The 15,390-nt window shown below is 36.3% G+C and overlaps 1 pseudogene; it reads right to left on the bottom strand.

Moving 5' to 3' along the window:
* LOC110316201 overlaps positions 1-15,390 on the bottom strand; it is a 151,493-nt pseudogene that overhangs the window by 109,561 nt on the left and 26,542 nt on the right.

Raw genomic sequence — 15,390 nt, 5'->3', positions numbered from 1 at the left:
ATCTATTCTTTACTCTAAGCTGTCCCTCTTAATGAAGCTCTTCTCTGGGTTTTAAATGGTAGACCCTCTCCCCTTTTAGGCCCCATCATGTTGCATTTGGTAGAATGTTCTGCCCCTTTACTGCATTCTCCTACTTCAAGGCTTGATTCTTTGAGAGGTCATCTCCCCTAATAAAGCTCATTTCTGAATGATAATATTAATTCAAACCAACCAACCTTCAACTTCTCTACTGTTATTTCCAGTATATCCTTCCTTCCAAAATAGTACTATTGATCAGATAAATGACTATTCTTTCATTAAGATCTTTTTAAGATCTCCTGTAAGTTTTGACCCTTGAGAGCATATTTCCCAGATTCTGTTTGTTAAAATAAAAAACTACTCCCCCAAAGAAAACAACAGTAAACCAAACCAAACCAAACCAAACCAAACCAAACCAAACCAAACATCCTAAACCTGAAAGTATAAAGACTAGTGTCTCTCATCCCTATCTTTTTCTTCCTTACTGTTCTTCCTTTATTTAGCTCTTCTCCCACTGCCCCACTGAGCATCCTGATCACATGCTCCCAATGACTTTCTCATTACTCAACATAATGGGCTACGCTCACATCTCTCACTGAACACCTCAGTGCCTTTGGTGCTATTCATTACTCTCTTTAAAATACCTTTGGCTGATGAATAGAGCTCTTCCTTGTCTGTTTTCCTTCTTAATTCAAGGGACGCTTAACAGTCCTTTTTTGCTTTTCCTGAACCCTACTGGTAGAAAGTTACAGAACTTAGTCCTCAGCTATATTTCTTCTGTGTATATCACAAGATCATCCCTTTACCAATAGTTTTAGATGTTTCTCATATGCTTAACTCCTCAATTTTTATCTCTAGTCCCCACTTTTCTTCCTGAGCATGATAGTTGTGATTATCAGTTTCCTTTGTATCTATCCACCTAAAAGTATTTAAATGGAGCCAGGCGTGGTGGCACACACCTTTAATCCCAGCACTCAGGAGGCAGAGGCAGGTGGATTTCTGAGTTGGAGGCAAGCCTGGTCTACAAAGTGAGTTCCAGGACAGCCAGGGCTATATAGAGAAACCCTGTCTCGAAAAAACCAAAAAGAAAAGAGTATTTAAATGGACACTTGAAACCTAACTCTTGTAAACATACATTATTTTAGATTTCCATTTTGTTGAAGGGTCCTCCAAGTCATTAAAACAGAACTATGCATGAGCATCATTCTGTAATCCTGAAAGTGAGGGCGGAAGGATGGAATGTGGTTTCATCCTCTTGTGGATACTCTTACATTCAGATTAATGTCTCTTCAGCTATGCTTTCAGCATGTGCTTAACGAATGGCTTTACATTTGGATAAAATAAACACTTCTCAGCACTGTGACAACCCTCAAGTTCTCCTTGTTTTATACGTGATTGACAGCATATCATGGACCTTGTTTCTATTGGCAACGATTTTGCTCTAGTCAAGCTTATTTTTAGCTTAGAATGTCACTAGGTTATACACTGAGACCCAAGTAAGTAAGAGACAAGTCATTTCAACACTGAAGCATACCCAGGAATTATATATGATTTCATAATATTCTAAACAGCTTTATTGTGGTTTCATTTGTTCTGTCTTTTAATGCTTTCTATTTATTTACTTCTATCTCCACCACCCACCTTTAATGACTTATTTTTCTCCATGAATTTTCAATTCAGTATAGATTTCAGAGTCCGAGCAAGAGAACTATTAGTTTTCCTAAGCTCTAGAGGTTATTTCAGAACAAATCAATTTGTTGTTGTGTTTAACAAGGCATACATTTATTTAGCAGCCACCTTGTTACTTAGAGGACAACTTAAGAGCCACCAGTCTACAAATAAGAAAAGCAGACTGATTAAGAATATGAGGTTATTTTCTGTGTATGTTATTTTATGTTTTGTTTTGTCTCCTCCGTTTCCTCTGGCACTAGCTTTTAGAATGCTAAATAGCTTTTAGTTCCCTTCGTCTCCTGCATCAAATAATAACAGACTCTTACACAGTAATAAACAAAAACTTAAATGCTTGAAAGCATGTGGAAAATATACAGCACCCTGGGTGTGCAGATCTTAATCTTTTGAGAGACGGCAAGAAAATTAGCCCCTTAGAGATTTTTCCTATTCATTTCATTCAGATTTTTGCTGTGTGAAATTGAAGGAATGATCATACTTCATGTGGAAGCAAGAATGAAAATCCTGACACAGTCTTGGATATTGGAGACTAACTTTTATTTTACTCTAAGTAATGGATTAAATTTCACTTAGCCATTAATAGAATATATTTTATTGAATGAAAAGATTTCAGGATGGAAAATTGGCAGCTACTTTCTCTAGAAGGCTTATCCTAGAGGACAGGATTCACAGAAAATTATTGTAATGCATTGCATTTATTCCAGTTTCAATATTTTTTTTTTTTACCTAGGATCCATGTACCATCAGGGGGCTGCTTATTTCTTAGAAAGATTTTATGTTATGAATTTTGATTGTTGTTCAGAAATATTAGTGGGATTCTATATGAGAATATCAGGCTGACTGTGCTATGCTCAAAAATCAGAATGAATTTACAAATATGACCCTGTTGAGTTTTTAGTGAAACTCCTGTCTAAACTCCTGACCACGCTCTTAGACAGTACTGATGAACTTATCTTTTTGCTCTTCATTTCCCAATGTCAAAGTCATAGTAGTAGTCTATTTAGGCTGAATTCTTTTCCTTGCTATAAATGTGACACTTCTAAAATGCTAGTTTTAAATATCGTTTAAATTTTCAGTTTAGAATGATGCCACAAAACAGCAGTAGGGCATTATAATGTAGTTATTAAATATCCTGGATTATGATAAGTCATATTCAATGACCCAGACTAATAGCAGTAACGGAGATGCTCCAGTGAGATGACATAATAGCATACAGTATACATAAAGGTTCATACTTACTGCAATAAAAATTAACAATAATTTATAAGCAATCCCTGTTTTCAACTGGTACTCATAAATTCTGTTTACATACAACTATAACCTCTTCATGATACCCACACTCTGATTCCAGAAGTAGGAATATATTCAAGTCTGATACGAAGACATGGCAGGCATTGTTATGGGTTAAGACCTTTAAACAAGGCACAATTTTGCACTGTTTGAATGGCTTCAATCTTGTCGCTTGAGCTCTGAGAGGCAAAGAACATTTTTCTGTCTAAGACAGAAGTATGTACCAGGAGAAATAAAGAGGATTGAAATGTACATGAAACTCATGACGGCACTGTAGGAAATGACATGTGATGATTTGAGAAGAAATGGAAGCAGGCTTAGTTAAGACACTGACCCCTGGGGCACAGTCAACAAGAAAACAAGAATGTGAACATCTAAGTTCTAGAACTTCAGGGAATGCAGTTGACAACTTGATTGAGCTCAAATGCAGGTCCATGCCTTGAGCCTGCAAGCAAGAACAGTGTTTGTGAAACTCTAGCTTGGCCTCCTGAGACACTGAGCAGTCAGCCCAGCTGAGCCATGCTGACTCTGGAATTCTGAACCAGGGAATTTAGATGTAAATGAATGGTTCTGGTTGTTGGGTTTTGTTTGTTTCTTCACACGCTAAATCTGTGGTGATCTGTCACGGCAGCAATAGAACACGAATGCAAATTTTTATAGCAGCTTCCAAATCTCTGTAATTATTTGCCCTCATTTACACACAAGGCAGCGGAGGCACAGAGAAGTTAATGAACATGTTCAGAGATGCCAATTTTCAGAGGTACAGCTCTGTGGCACAGCACATAGAGGGACAGAACTGGAAGTCTGTGCTCCACAGTAGTCTGAAGGATATTGTTATCGCACCAAGGTTTACTATGTGAATAGTATCTTTTGCATATGATATTCAATAGTTCATTACCAAGTGTTTATCCATAAATTTATTGATGCAGTTTAATAAATTTATTTCAAATAATATTTTCAAGTTAACCATGCCTGTTTTAGAAAGGAACAAATACATAGTCCTGCCCATCAAACTGACATGGTAAGTGGTTAACTTCAGATCAGTGGTTAACTGGCACAAACACATAAAAATATTTAAGCTAAACAACACATTCTTATCCTAAGAATTGGTTTAAGATACATATGTATCAATTTCCATCACAGGATGGTATTTTGAATGTGCTGTTCAATTTCTTACAAAGTTAGCAATAGCTGTAGTCCTTCTACCAAATCTCTTTATAAGTGGCTCCTTTTCTCTTCAATCTCTAATTGTTACTCAAGAACCACAATGACTTCTTATACCAGCTTAACCCCTAGCTATTATAAGATTCATATGAACCCTAGGAGAAACTAATCAAGCCCCATTCTATTTAGCAGAGGGTAAATCTGAACGTATTTCAGGTTTCAATGTTGAATACGCCCTTGGCCACTTGCACTTTTTGTTTGTTTGTTTGTTTACTTATTTATAAAATGTTCAAACCTAGTTAAAATCCTTGACTTTCTAGAAATTAGGACAAATCATTGCAAACTTTCCTCAAAACTAGAAGCATGCATGCTTCTAAGGAGGAGTCAGTTTTTTTTTTTTAAAAAAAGGGTGACTCCCTGTAGGTCCATCATTCTCCAGTGGATGACCCTCAAACCAGAAGTATATTAGCAGATCAATGGAATTACTATAATATTTATTAAAAAGAAAATAAAGAAGACTATATGTTGGGTGGATGTAGTGGATAATGGTGGATCTTGAAGAGTTAGGAGAAGTAATAGATGACTTTATCAAAACACATTGCATGGAACTCAGGTTATGAAAAAAACATTTTGAAAATGGTATCTGATCAATAGTCCAAGTCCTGTGTCTGAACTGTGTGGTGTCTTCAGAAACAAAGTCTTGTCTCAACTACTAGGAGGGGAGGAAGAACAATATCAATAGCCTATATTATTTTGGGAGTCTGTTAGGTTCCCTAGCCAACAACTGGAAAGGAGGATTTCCATGTCTGGTACTAAGGTTTTGATAGGTAGCCTATGGTTTCTTGAAGTAGCATCATTTTTCAGATTGGTATAACTTCAGTGTGTGTGTGTGTGTGTGTGTGTGTGTGTGTGTGTGTGTGTGTGTGTGTGTATGTATGTGTATGCATATATACACATTTATATATATATATAAATTATATGTAATTATGAATAAAAAGAGTATAATATAATCTCTCTAACTTTTTAAAGTGTCCTTAGAATTATCGTTCCTTACGTCCTCTCCGTTGTAGTACCTTCTCTCCTTGCTTCCCAGGTAAAGCCCCCCATTCCCAGCACTTCTACCTCCATGTAGCCTGCATCCTGCTAGTCTCCTCTTCCCCTCATGGTTCTGTTTAACTTGCTTGGTTTCTGTGGTTGCCAAAACCAAAAAAAAAAAATTGTTTTTTCTGCTATGATAGTGCCTTCTAGATACGACAGGGAAACTACACCCATGAAAGCTCAAAGGTATGGCTGCCTAAACAAGGACACCAGTTAACTTGTCAACCTGGATGAAGGCTATTTCATGGGACTCCAGTCCTAAATGATGAGCTACAGGCAATTAATGACTGCTGGGGGAGCAAGAATTAGTTTTCAGCATAGTTAAGCCTCCTAATTGGTTATCCAATATTAAATGGTAAGGCTAAAAACATATGTGTGTGTGTGTGTGTGTGTGTGTGTGTGTGTGTGTGTGTGTGTNTATATATATATATATATATATATATATGCAATATTAAATGTACTCAGTGGACCATATGAATATATTGATTCATGTATATGTGAATTAATACACAAACGTGTGTGTGTGTGTGTGTTTGTGTGTGTGTGTGTGTGTGTGTGTATCAATGACTAACAAAACAAAGCTGTGAATTTTTGAGGAAGTGAGGGGCATAAGCACACTTAAAGGCAGGGGAAGGATAGAAGGAAGGATATAATTAATTTTATTTTAATTACAAGTAAAATAAAAATTTAAAAATGGTATTTAAGAAGTATGAACAAATAAAAATATCACAAAAACACTCATTTCCACAGTGACCAAATCTCAGGAGACACTTCTGAGAGAAAAGCCTTGCGAAGCTAGAAAGTGTAAAAACCCCGGACCACCAAAGACCACAGGCAGGGTGGCTATTACAATGATATAAAGACAAAGTAAATTAGGTTAAAATAAATTAATATTAAACATTACAAAATAAAATAAATATTAATGATACCAAATGAATAACAGTGTCAATCTATGATTTCATTGATAAGCCTAATTATTGAAAATATGTAGGAAAAATTATTTCCACATATCTTTTAACTGAAAAGTATTGCTTTTTTAGATTATGCTAGCTATAGTTCATTCATAGAATTGTGGAAAATGCATTTTAAATAAAAATTATAGTTATTATAAATTGTGTGTCTTTTACTTGGGTCAATTTAGAAATACACATAAACTTTTTAGTCAATAAAGTTGTTGTTTCAAATGCAATTTTAAATTTCTCTTAGTGCCACATGTCCAATCTTACAAAGAAGGAAGGGGATGTATGTGACTTAAAAATATATAGGAGCTGTTGCAAATCAGATCGGGAGGTATAATATAGTACAGACTGGCTTGGATACCTGTAAGAAGCAAGGAGCTAGCAAATGCCACTTGTCCTGAGAGGCAACGGCAGCCCAGGCCATTTATTCTAAATAAGGCATATGGTTGTAAGTCTCTAACTTGTAAAACTGTTCAAATCAACTGGACAACTTCAGGGTTACATAACTCTGACTTCTCCAAATCATCGTCCTGCACTGGGGTGTCTAATCTGCTTAGAGCATTTTCAAACTCAGGTCAAACAAAATGTCTTTTAGAGATTTGTTGTTTTTCTGTGAAGACTGATAAATGTATAAGAAGTTGCCCACCGTTTAGAATTATTTCTGCCAGGCTTTTAACATCTGATTCTTCAAGAAAAGAATGTATGATAATGTCCAATCCTTTTATTTTTTGAAACAAACAAATAAACAAAACCAATAGCTTTTACCATATATCAAAGCAAGTGTTTGTGTCAAACTTCCTGCAGTAAGGATTGATGGCTGAGGGACACAGGGAGAAACTGAGGCGACAGATAATCCCTCTATGCCCTTGGAAGTCCAGTGGACCCCATTTGGAGTTGGAATGCAAATAGCCACGACTGTTGTTGCTGTCAGTTCAGACAGACTGCAGACTGGTATTTACTTTGCTTTTCTTCTTTTTAACAAGCTCTATGAGTCATGCATAATTCTATGAAATAAGCTGTCAATATATGAAGAAACAATTACAAGTGAAATTGAATGGTTTATGAACAATGAAACTTCCTGAGTTATAAGTGAAGCTTATGATTATGAAGGGAAGAAAATCATCTTACTGAAATTACTTTATTCAAATATGTTGGAACTTTATGATTTTTTGCAACATAATTATCATTTTAAAGTACTCAAAATTTACCTTAGAAATAAAAATACACGTTGTACATAGCAACATATTTTGATTTCTATAAAATTTGTACCTGAAATAATGTGCTCAATTAACTTCTTTGTTCCACTTGAGTCATCCAAATCATGTTAGTGAAAATTAAGATATTCTGAAATGCAAATTTATTCAGGCAAATAATGAGCACATTCTGCTGTCCTTCATATAAAATGATGATATATTGAATGGCAAATGCAGGTTGTTTTTCTCCTAAAGAACTATTTTTTTCCCTACAATAACAACTTCTAATGTTTTTCCCCTGGTCTTAAGTGTCACAATTCCTCCTTCACTTTTCAAATGACAGTCATTTTTAATCATTTTTTTTTTAATCTGGGGGACAGACCTAGGCCCTCCGCACATATGTAGCAGTTGTGCAGCTGGATCTCCATGTGGGACTTCTAAAACAGGAGCAGTGGCCATCTCTGACTGTATTGGCTGCCTTTGGATCCCTTTCCCCTACTGGGATGCCTTGTCTAGCCTCAAGAGAAGAAGATGAATCTAGTCTTATCGCTACTTGATTTGCCAAGGCCAAGAGACCTGCCTTTTTCAGAGGAGAAAGGGCAGAAAGGTGGAGGGGGTGGTGAGAGGTTGGAACTGAAAGAAGAGGTGAGAGAGGACGCTGTGATGGGGTGTTATGTAAATAAGTAATTTAGTAATAATAATAATAGTTAGAGTAATAATAATGCCTTGGACAAGAAAAGAAAGAAAGAAAAGAACAGAGAGAGAGAAAAAGAGAGAGAGAGAGAGAGACAGAGACAGACAAACAGACAGGTTAAGACTTCCTGACTTCCTGGGAGTCTTTTAATAAGCCCTTTCTGGGTGTACAGATGTTTGCCTTGTTTGTGTAAGGCAGTAAGACAATTCTTAAAAATTGAAACAGTAATGAGTTACTTATTCTTTAAAGGTATATTAATAAAGATTAGAAGTTTCAGTTTTTAATTCTTAAGATTAAATAAAGTCATATGATAAGTCATGTTAAGTCAGCCTGCAGTTGATCTTGTATTCCTACATAGTTCTTCATGTGCTTATCTGACTCTAGCTGGTTAACCCTGAGTACTTTAAATCCTCTCACTTCTTCAGGAAATTTCTGTACCTTAAATATATTACAGTCTCCTCAAGGTGCCATCATGCTTTTCAAGGACCTAAAGAGTATCTACAAAACATCATCACATGTTAGTAATTTGTTTGGCCCCGCTTTGGCCCTAAAGTGAAGCGCTAGAGTGTCGCAGTTGTAAAATTCTACTAAACTCTTTCTCAGGTCTATTTTATACACTATCTTATTTTTGTTCTGTAATAATTAGCCCTGGGACCTTAGGAGACTCGACCTGTCTCCAAAGAATCCACAGAATTGAGACAGGAGCCCCAACATAGCAGCTGATATCATTAAGGGGTTTATGATGCCTTGTAAAATGACCTTAGGATATATAAGAAGGAAGAATTGGAGACCTTTAGGAGATTCAGTTAACTTGACGCTCTGAATACTCTCGGTGCCTTCCTCATTCCAATTCTCAAGTAGTCTAGATTAAACGAATGCCACAAAGGTAATGTGAGCATGTTCAGTGGAGAACATGAAGAACAAGGTAGAAATGCAAGATCAACTGAAGACTGACTTAATCTGATTATCATTCACTTCATAATCTGCCTTCAGGATTTGAGGCACTGAAAAAGTTGGATCCTCTCTCTCTCTCTCTCTCTCTCTCTCTCTCTCTCTCTGTCACACACACACACACACACACACACACAAATGCACGCACATGCACGATAACATGCTGTTTCATTGCAGGAATACATTTTATTATGTTATATCAGAGTAACTATATATTCATTTACTGTTTCATTATGGTGAAACTATTTAACAGGCTTTCTTCTAGCTCTTTGAAATATTAAGTATATCATTATTATTATCTGTGGTAGCCATCCTCATGTTCAAAAGCACACTAGAAGTTTTTACTTCTAACTGTAATTGAGTGCCCATCATTCTACAGACTCTCCACAGACTCCAATAGCTCCAGTCTATTACATTCTCAATTTCTATTCATTTGAGAATTTTAGTGAATTAAAATGATAATTTAAGTCACACAGTATTAGAAATAATCTGCTCAATCCTACAGAATTCAAATACTATTTTACCATAGTAAAGGAAGAGAAAGATTAAATTTATGTATTTAGGAATATGTGTATGTGCATATATGTAATAACAATAAAAGAAAAGAGGCCATGAATTGTAAAGAGATCAAGCAAAATTGCGTGAGACAGACGTGAAGGAGGAAAGGGGAGGGGAAATAATATAATTTCAAAGAAAATTAATATAACTAAAAATATTCAAAACAAAAACTTAATGTACATTTTGTGGAAAACATCTTATGTTTTAATTTCCTAGGATAATATTGTTAAAAGTAGGGATATAGTTAATTTTGCAATAATTTCCTGATTATCTTGTCTTGAAATACACAATTTTATTTTGCAGTTTCTTGGCTCAAAGGCAAATTTTAATGAATTGTAATGTTTTAAAATATCCAGGAGCAGATGAATATGGTGTCAATAATGAAGAAAAATGGTTCATTATTGAAAATATTAACAATATATGTTTCTACAGCTGTTGGACCAACATTTTTAACCCCACAGGAGTAATCCTACTGACATAAATGAATTGATGTGATTTTTTTGTTTAAAACCTAATTTTTTTCATATGCTCAGGAAAACTTATGCTGAAGTATTACATATTCAATTATGTCACCCCCTTCCTTAAGATAGTTGTTGACAACTTGCAAGCACCTGTTACAGTTTGAGTCCCCAGTAAGAATATCTGGAAGCTTGTGTTACCATTCTTTTAGGTATCCTTTTAGGGCAGTAGTTTTCAACTTTTCTAATGCTATGACCCTTTAATGCAATTCTTCATGTTGTAGTGATATCAACCTTAAAATTGTTTTGTTAATACTTCAGAAGTATAATTTTGCTACTGTTATGAATTGTAATGTAGATATCTAATATGTAGGAGATCTGATGTCTGACACTTAAAAGGGCTATAACCAACACACTGAGAAACACTGATCTAAGGAGTAGTTTTAGAGAAGAACGAAAGGAAAAGTATAAAGCAGGGAGGGGAAAGAGAGCAAGCCAGGAAAACTAAGCAGAGATGTGAGGGCGAGGGTCGGGTCATGGCTACACTTGACCTCATAGGGCATTGTGAATCTTCTGCCCTGCCCTGGGTATAGTGAAACTCTCAGGCCTTCAGTATGCACTCCAATCCCTGAGTGTAGGTCTTCACGTGAAGCAGGCATGATTTTGGACATGGCTCCCTCCAGCATTATAGGCAATGAAGAAAAGGGGGGACTAAGAACAAGATGAAAGACAAAGGGGGCGTACCTCATCTCACAACTCAAGAAGCTGAAGTAGGAGGATCATGAGATAGATAAAAGCATTGATCATGTAGATAGTGTGGGGCTATTCTGAGCTACATAGTTACATCATCTTAAAAGATAAAATGTAATTGGACAAAATGTTAATTCATAATCTCTTCTAGGTGTAATCTTTTCTTCTTAGCTTTATTCTATATGATTATCCTGCTATCCCACTAAGTTGTGTGCCTTTGTATATTCCTCAGTGCTGTGGAAAATACATCCCTGTCCTTTCTTCAAGGTTGATGTTAGTATTACTCTCATACTAGTATTATCTGTTTCTGATGGTACAGACTGATGGCATGCACTTAACACTGACCCAGATGCATACCAAGGGCCCTATGTGCACAAGTGAGCAAATGAAGAGGGAATGGGGCATGATTCTCAAATCAAAGCAGAAATCAGTTCTCTTACTTACCATGTCCAGTTTATTGAGTACAAAACTCAGAAAAAGCAAATTTATCCTAGTCCTGCTATCAGAAACAGATTATACTTGTGGAAAGAATAAATATGTGATATATTGCTTATCTTGAATATTTATATGATCTAGTTGAAGAAATGGGAAATGAGAAATATAGTTAACTAATGGAACAACATAAAATAATATGTAATAGCAAAATATATGGGAAACCCACATATTTAAATAGAATTGTGTCTAAGAAAAGTATTCATTCATTCATCGATTAAGAATTTAGGCCTCTTCACATAGAACAATAATTGACATATTACACACATAGCACACATGCATGCACACATGCATGGATGCCTGCATTTGTCCACACACCCACACACATACACATACTCACAAAACACAAACACACTAGTAAACACACCATGCACAAGCATACTTTAGCATCAGGAAATTACCTGGTATTCAAAGGCTGACTTAAGTGTTCTTGCGTATAATCAAGACTAGGCCATTTTGTTCTCATCTTGGGCATAAAAATTACCTAACCTCAGAGAAGATTATCCTGAGACATTGAAGAAGTGGAAAAGAGAAAAGTCATTTCCTACTTTTCAAATTCTTAACCAGGAACACTTACAAAACAATCGTTCCAGTACTTCCCTTGTCTCCCCTAAGAGCACCCAATCTAGCCCATTCGCTGGACCATTTCATGAAACCCACATTCAAGTCAGTGCTATATTGTGGCATCTCTTCCCTGTGAAGAGCGAAAATGCATACCCTTCCACTGTGATAAGGGAGATCGGGTGAGTTGGGATTTAGGCACTGAGAGCAAATTAAGAGCTGGTCAGTTAGTAATAGCCAGGCACCTTTGCACTGAGAGTGACAGGGTACTCCTATCAGAGACGCCCACAGTGGTAACAGTGCGGAGAAGTCTTTCTGACCAGTCTCCTGTGCTCACATTTTAATCTACTACTTTCACTGGGAAAGAAACCAGGGAAAATTTCAAAAGAAAACAAAAGCAACAGACCTCCCTCCCCACAGAGGGCCCTTGGCCAATGCCGCCTCTGTCACAAAGCACTCATTTTCTTGTACTTTGATTTTGCTCAGCGAGCTCTGAGCGTTACTCGGCTTTAATTACCTTAATTTCATGCTTAACCAAGGCACAAAGAGATCTGTTTGTAATTTCAGATGAGAGGAAATGAAATTCCCCTCAGCAAAGTCAAATTTTAAAATTCAAAGAGGGAGAACAATGTATTGAATCACAAACAATCTGAACCTTTTTGCGTTTCGAGGTAATTTCATGGCTTTTGCGCTATTAGAGAGCTTCAAGTTTGTTTTAAGAACAAGATGAAGCACAATAGAATCAGAGAGATACTGAGAGAGGATTCCAAGTCCATTTGTCTCTAGCAAGTGAGCTACTCAGAAGGTGATAATATTTTTCTTTAATATCTTATGTTTTCCCAATGCTCAAAAGAAAAAAAAAAGAATAAGCATTATTTCATAATTAAAAACAAAAGTAATTCAAACCAATTAATGAAGCTAAATGGAAGGTGAAGCGTCCTTAAATGGCTAAAGTTTGATAAAGGTTGTCTAAGGAGGAGGAGTAGATGTGGGCACGCAGTTATGTTTGTTTAAATTAATCATGCCTGTTCAGACCTTTCCCAAGCTTTTTTGTCTCTGATTTGATGTTGATGAGGCCGATGACTCACACCAAGAAACCACCTACTGAAGCCTTTGATAAATTTCATTTCGCCAAACTAATTTCCTGAGTTTGAAAAGGGAAGTAATGAAAAAATGGTAATATGCAAAAAGTTACCAACCCTTGTGCATTATGGATGATAAGAGTTAGCTGTTTCTATGAGAGGCAAATACTGAGATCACATTTTGTGTTTTTAATACCTTTCCTATATTTGTTGAGCAAAGCCAGGGTAAACATATATATCGCCCTAATGAGGATGCTAGCACAGAGAGGCCTCTATACTGTGAAATTTTCCAGATCTTGAAGAACACATAAAATGGAGTTGAAGCCACAGCCACTTAATTTTTTGAAAACTGTAGTAGAGATTATCTTTCATTACTGAATTGTGAGTCAGTTAGGACCATGATATTGATGGATGACACAATGATTGAAATAAGGACCGGCCTTCATTTAACAGATGTCAGCATAGAGGTACAGACTTTGAATTCTTTAACTGGAGCCAATGTTGGTCTCAACAATATTTATTTTGGAAGATTCTTCACGCACATCCTAACTGGGATACACCCTTATCCCTACGCACTTGCCAGTGATTTTTAACCTTGCACATTTTAAGCCGCACAGCAAAAACCTTCAGATTCCCCCCAATGCATTGATATTGTTTTAAAATATTTATTTGGCACCAGTACTTTTTTTCAAAAAAGAATGTCAGTCTCCATTGAAACCAAAAATTGGGCTGTAGGCTATGGAATCTGGAGGCAGTGTCCAGAGGGAGCAATTCAGAAGGTGAACATTATTTTACAAATTGAAAGAGCTATAAGACTAAGTCAGTCGTGCAGGTGAAGTGATGCTGCCGTCAGACTGCAGAGGGAAAGCTTCAAGTTAAGGGGGGGGGGCTATAGAAGCACAGATATGGTGTATCATCCATAGTCAAACGAAGACTTCTAATTTGTGCACAACTAGTATGTTCTGAAGATGTTGCAAGAGGTTTGTGATTGCTATTACCATCTGTCACAAAAGGCTTTGATATGGTCCTCACCAAAAGTATCAGGTTTATAAAGTAACATGTATCAACTAAAGAGAAGTGTCACTTGAATATCTAGTAAGCAATCCGCAATAGGATTCAAATGGACTTGAAGGTGTTAAGAGATAACTGAACAGATATTGCAAAATCAAATTCCCATTTCTTTGAACCAAGAAGAGCAAATGTTTTGTGCTAGTGGTGGTAGGGTATTCTGACAGGACCAAAGAAAAGAATGTAAGTGTGAAGTCAGGGCTATTAGCTAGGACTTATGAACAACTGAAATACTTGCAAGCTCTGGGATCATCTCGTAGAACACAGCAGTGATGGTGAAGATAAGGAAAAGACACACTCTACATACATTGCTGGGATTATTAATGAAGAACAAGCTGCTGCCTTAGAACAACCTAGATGCAGTACAGGGAAAGGAAGGGTATCAAAAATAAAAGCATATCGTATGTCTTTCTGGAGTCTTCTTTGAATTACAGATATTTGGAATGTGATGGAAATGTTAAATGGGATAAAATAATAGTTCTCAAAGGTAAGCTTGCTTCCTTAAATAAACATAAAATTCTCCCACCTTAGAGCAGAGAACTCTCTGTCTCTTGTAAGAGCTATTCCTGTGATGTTGTTTAGTTGAAACGCAAAGGGCAATCTCTCTCCACTCTGAACCATTAGGCTCAAGACTTGATATCATCTGTGTCTTCAGCATCCTTAGTTTTTGTTTGTTTTTCAGTTTTTAATATGAAAAAACCAGAAAGTTATAAACTTTAGTTACCTTAGTTGCAAATATTCTTTGTATAATCTGTAATGTAGTTTCAGTATAAATAGCTGAGTGCAATATTTATTTCCATATGAAAGAAAATCCTGTGAGTTGTTTAAACATTAAACAAAGTTAGATGATTCTGCAGAGGAATTTGTTTTCAACAGGGAACATCAGACTTTACTGCAAAGAAGCATTAGGCAGAATACAAATCACTGGAAGTCACGACGCTCAGGGATGCTTTTAGGTTTCCAGATAAAGCTGGAGTGTCAAGAGAAATGAGAAAATGTCTCAACCGTGAACCACTCTAAACTGTAGACAGGGATTATTTGACCTCAATCATCCAAGACTCATCCTGGCATTATTGTAATTATAGTTAATAAAATATCCATTTTAACCAGTGAGGTTGCCTAGATTTGAAGGGTATATTGGACCAGAAATTATCCATAAAAGCCTAATCAATCAAAACCAAACCAAACCAAACCAAACCAAACCAAACCAAACCAAACCAAAACCAACCACCACTACAAAAACACAACAAAACAAAAATAAAACAAAATAAAATGGACATGGTTTAATTCTCCATATGTTTTCTTCCTTCCTTCCTTCCTTCCTTCCTTCCTTCCTTCCTTCCTTCCTTCCTTCCTTCCTTCCTT

Source organism: Mus pahari, chromosome 2, assembly GCF_900095145.1.
Source record: "Mus pahari chromosome 2, PAHARI_EIJ_v1.1, whole genome shotgun sequence".
Classification (NCBI taxonomy): Eukaryota; Metazoa; Chordata; class Mammalia; order Rodentia; family Muridae; genus Mus; species Mus pahari.
Note: the sequence above shows the minus strand (reverse complement) of the source record. Positions and strands in the feature narration are given on the sequence as shown.